This window comes from Notothenia coriiceps, unplaced genomic scaffold (assembly GCF_000735185.1).
Source record: "Notothenia coriiceps isolate Sejong01 unplaced genomic scaffold, NC01 NC01_scaffold00035758, whole genome shotgun sequence".
Classification (NCBI taxonomy): domain Eukaryota; kingdom Metazoa; phylum Chordata; class Actinopteri; order Perciformes; family Nototheniidae; genus Notothenia; species Notothenia coriiceps.
In genome coordinates, this window is record NW_011368459.1 from 38,839 (window position 1) to 44,524 (window position 5,686).

The window sequence follows — 5,686 nt, forward strand, 5'->3', positions numbered from 1 at the left end:
TGTTAAGCTTGGGTGCACATGAATCGCGTATGAACAATAAGTAAATCAGACTCGGTATTCTCTTCAGCATGTCTCCGGTAAGTTTATTCACAGACTGACAACAGTCAACGTAGTGACGTCACATTAGGACGTACCTAGTCAACGTAGTGACGTCACATTAGGACGTACCTTCATACAAGAACAGAATAACAGTGCGACTGCTACCGTAGTACACAGACTAAGGGCGTCATCAAATAATAATACTTAACACATATATTTACATTTTGTCCATTACGAAACAAACTTACAAAGCTTAAAATGGAAACATTTAAGGTTAACTTCGACCTCCGGGGTGGTTTTACTATGGAGTGGATTGAGCAGTGCCTATCTCCAGAAAAAAAAGCACCTAAACGACGACATGCAGAGCTACGTGAAGGGCAGGTAGACCAACAGGAAAAGTACCACCATTCAAAAGCTTTCTGATGCAGGTCTTGAAACAAAGCAGAGATAATTATGACCGTTAGTGGCCACAGGTGCGAAAGCTCTCTCCAGAGCTCAGGGCTCTCGACTAACTTTTTTCACCATCCTCCCGGAACCGTCCCGAAATACAATCTAAGCCGTCCCGAAAGTAATGTGGACCGTCCCGAATTTAAAATATTTGTTTTTCTACTACTTATCATTAGTTAAAATCATTCAAAGTGACCTTTACATAAATAAAACATCATACAAATCATTAGATGATAATTCATCAACCTTTTTATTTGAGTAAATCAGTCAATCACATGACAAAGGCCAAATATATTTAAACAAACACACAAACGAGAAAATTACTAATATTGAATCAAATCAAGTCCCATCCAATTAACAAAAAAAATCCAACACTCTGTCCTGAAGACAGAACCCAGAGTAACCACTAACCAGGAGGACAGTCTGTAACACAGTCAGGAGACCTTTACAAACTGCCCCGCCCCCTCGCACACAGACGGGAGAGAGAGATCTCGTCTGGATTGGAAAGCTCGAAAATACATCATAGATGCGTCTATGATGTATTTTCGAGCTTTCCAATCCAGACGAGATCTCTCTCTCCCGTCTGTGTGCGAGGGGGCGGGGCAGTTTGTAAAGGTCTCCTGACTGTGTTNATTGTAAAACAAACATAATAAGTACGTATAAAATGATTAGTGATGGGGGAGTTTACCTTTATACACAAGTGTATTTACCACTGGCTTGGCAAACTCGGGTGACTCTATTGAATTTGATTCAATTTGATAGATTTCTGAGTCTCTCATTAAATGGAGTGGTCTCGACATCAATAGTCGGAGAGTCAGACTGTCGTTTCCTGAGAGGGAGGTGGAACAACAACTTTGTCGAGGAATATAGGCAATCGCGTCGATCCGATCGTGGTCTACGATTGTTGTTATGTGCATTGGCCACGCGCGCGAAAGAGCGAGCGCGGTGTGTATGTGGTTGTGTGTGGGAAGGCTCGAACTTACTGTGTGTCTCTGGTTAGCTCCCGTAATCATACTAGACATACTTTCACCGTTACAGCCGTCCGGTGCAGTACATCTGTCGGGACACTCCGTCTCAGTCTGGGTGTAAACGCGACGCAACGCACAATGGTTATATATGCATTATACGGCCGCCGCCGACTCATGGCCGTAAACGGACCATGAGTCATTCTTCACGGCCATGGTGTACCCATTTTTAAGTCTTCACGGCCATGACGCATGCCACTCATGGCGCGGGTTAAGTTCGTGACCTCTACTCGTCTAGCGGTGACCCGAAAGTTGATTTATGTGTCCGGTGCGTTTTTGACGCCGTAAACATGTCGAGGAATACCATGACGTTAATCACTTCACGAAAGGAGGCACCACTTTGCTAGTCGTGACGTGGTGCCTCCTTTCGCCGTCTTTCAAGTGGACCTCAAGTTCTCTCTCGCCCCGACGCAACGCACGTACCGAAGGAAGACGTCCATTGCCCCTCTGTGCGAGACCGCCCCAGAGCAAGTCCTGGCTTTTATGTTAAATTTATACAACGTGAAGAATTAAGATGAAATAAGGATCACACGGTGAACCAATGCCAACGGCGCACGGTTACGACCGTGCGCACGGTCCCCAACGGCTGGGGACCACTATATTCCCATTGTATTCTTTAACGGTGATGTTCTTAGTTGTGTTTTGTCTAATTTTAAATTATTTTTTATTAATCCCTACGTGGCTTATAACGCCGTGGCTTTTAATAGTGGCTTACAATCTCTTGTCCCAATGCAACTAGTAATGAGGCGTATAAACAGGCCCACAAAACTAAAGTTCACCACCTCATTAGGCCTTCACCACTTTCAGGAAGACGTCAATGTGGGGGAGCTCTTTACAGTCGACTTGTGCAAAATGTTTAGCCTTAGGCGCGGAGAGAGAGACTATAAAAATTTATAGAGGTTCGCCGTCTGTACAACCGACACTCGGGTCGGCGCTCGTTACCAGCGCGCGGCACGAAACAGCGACGCAAAACTAATGCAGTAGTGTTGTTGTGCAGTCCAATGGTTTGAATATCCACGTTAACCAACAACAACTTCCGGACCGACAAATGTCAGAAATAAATGTTGATAAAACCACATCGGATGACCGGATCACAAATACGTCTAAAATTTCGTGGAACCGAAACAAGACTTACGTTGAAACCAACATCAATAGGATGTCTCTTTCTTCTTTTACGTGAACTGAACCTTAATTACATGACATACGTAAGTTTTTAACGACCTTATTTACAAATACCTGGGTATATTATCACTAATAATAAATTCAATTCAAAACGGTATTAGTACATAAAAAAGGTATTAGTCCATCGACTTTGTTTGTAACCATTTTTTACATATGTTATATATATATATGTCTTCGAGAGTCTGTGTGCGTAAAGTTAGGTAAGTGTGCGGTGTGGAACATTAAAGAGTGCGTCTCTAAAGAAAGGTACCCATGGCGGTTTGGTTCAACGCGGCGTTAGAAACATGAATCCGAACAAACTCTGCGCACGTGAGGTGATCGTGGGGGGGGGGACAACTTTAATCGCTATGTCTCCCAAATATGATATGATCGTCGGGGGGCCGGGGGCAAACTGAAAGCGCTATGTCTCCCGAAGGTAGTAGGAGATCATCCCCCGTGTGGGGGGGGGGCAACTGTAAGACGCCATGTCTCCCCGTAGTACCCTTGGAAACTCCACTCGGTCTTCAACCTCATGGTTTGTGGCGACGGGTTTTAGAGTGAGACCTTGAGACAAGTTTTGAACTCTCGGCGACACTATATATATATCATATCATCGGCAGATATATGAAAAAGGTAAGATAAACTTGTTGAGAGCTAAAACTAGTCTTTGCTGTTGCCTCAAAGAGGAGCAGGGGGGAGAGGAGGGAGACAGGAGAGGCCGATTCAGGAGCCCAGACACACTCACAACTATAAATGAACCAAAAACAAATAAATAAACAAGTTTCAATGTTTTTTCATATTGGATATTGTATGTTATTGGTTATGGCCATGTACTTATGATTTTATGATTATTTAAATGTATACATTTTTGTTTCATATGGGTGTAGACTCTTTATTTCCCCCTCAAAATGCACCAGATTGATGCATTTAAGTCCAACATTTAAAAAAAAATCTTACCGGGGGAGCATGCCCCCGGTCCCCCTATAGGATTTGAGGCCCGGCCCCACTGTTCCCAAATAGATTTGCAATTTTTTTTAAATAGTAACCCATCTCCATATGTTTCTTTTTGGGTAGTAGATTTAAACTAGAGGGCTATCACTTTGTGCAGCAACGCTATTGACAAATAAATCCAGCAAAATGGCACAAAAAACTGGTAGTGGCCTCAGGGACGAGGAGTCATTTAACCAGCCAGTAGGAGTCAAGCTTTACTTTCTTTTATATCCATAAAGAAAAAGTAAATCTGTTTACAGTTGTTTCATTATGGATGTTGAGAGGTATCCATATATCTCTTAATTTTGCTCTCAAAGTGCACCAGATTGATGCATCTAACTTCAATATTTAAAAAAAAAAATTCCCGGGGGAACATGCCCCCGGACCCTCCTAGACTAGAGGGTGTCAGGTCCATGACTTTATATATATTATATATATAGACTAATTATACAAGTATAATTAATACAACTGTTAATTTGATTAGAGCTTTGACACATATATCTTTATTTATATATGTATAAGTATGACTTCCTCGGGCGATATCATATGGTATAGCTAATTAATCTGGGTCAAAACGTGTTGTGCCCACATGCAAAGGTTGTAAACTCTGGCTTATCCCTGCGTGGTATTATAGTAATAGCAAACAGCAACGTTCAACTCCTTTAATGGTATATTGCAAGTGCAATAAGAAGCTACAGGGACGTTAATCTACGTCGGTAATATTAACTTTATTTAATACAAGATTTACATCATACAGCCCATGTAGTATAATATTTTACAAATGATGAATTACAGCAAACATGTGCAATATATCCATTATTACAGCTCCGTGGGCAATATGGGTCCGTTCTTATTGTGCATCCATGGGTAAAGGTAAACTCATGTAGTGCTGAACACGTCACATCACATGAACGTGCCGGGTGGTGCGGTCCCGTGGGTTAGATGCGCGTTCATAATGCAGAGGGATATAACTCTCAGAATAACGTTATTAGCACATTTTTACAACTTGGGGAACGAATGTTTTTAATAAGGGCTATACAAGTGTTCATACTGGGTAGTTTATTTAGTTTAAAAAAAATTATCCAACGATTTACAGACCACTCTTTCCCCATGTAAGTCAATGGGAAAAAGTGTTTCCGGGCCTGGCAACCAAACGGAAGTGTAGTACCGCCGTTTGGCCACCACGGATATTTTCATCTGAGTCCGGCGCACTTCCTGGGGGCTTGGGTCTGGGCGTCGGTGACCTCAATGGTGGATACGGCCATGACAAATAATGAACGTTTGACCGAAAGTCAAACGTTAATACGTTAAAACAAACAGCTGTTAGGAGTGAAGAGTGAATCAAACAGTACAATTCAACAGTCAATTTTAAAGACAGGATCTTAAATGTTTGAAATGCCCCGCAGAAAACAGCAACTAATCTATTGACATAACTAAACAAGTAAAGTAAATAAGAAGTACTTTCAGATGGGCAAAATCCTGCCTGTTACTGTTAAGACATAAACGATGTTATGTTATTTTTATTCATGTTTATTATTTAGTTTTTTTGTGTAATATATGTACATGTAAATCATTTGCAGCAATTCCAACAATAATTTAAGGTGATTTTAACTTGACATGCATACAGCATGATGTCTATAAAGTAGTTGCATTGATGTGGATGTAAGCTTGGGCGAACAAAATAAAAACTTCTGTCAGCATTAACAACAAAAGAACCTCATAAGGCTCATAAAAGTAGGATTTATTACAAGGCTTGGATTTGATAGGTTTTTATAATGTGTAGCCTACCTTGAAAACTCACTGTACTTATTTTCTTCATCTTTTTCCGTTACAGGTTTGGTCGCAAACGAGCAACTCAAATTTCAGCAGTTATTTGGTTCTTATAATAATGGTTCACTTAAGCTAACGAGGATATCATATGTGATAAAAAGGGCTTGCATCATATCCAGTGCATAGTTTTAAATGCTTTTTTTAAAAGTGTCTGCGTTTTTAAATGAATTTGTTGGAGAATGTGTTTTCAGACA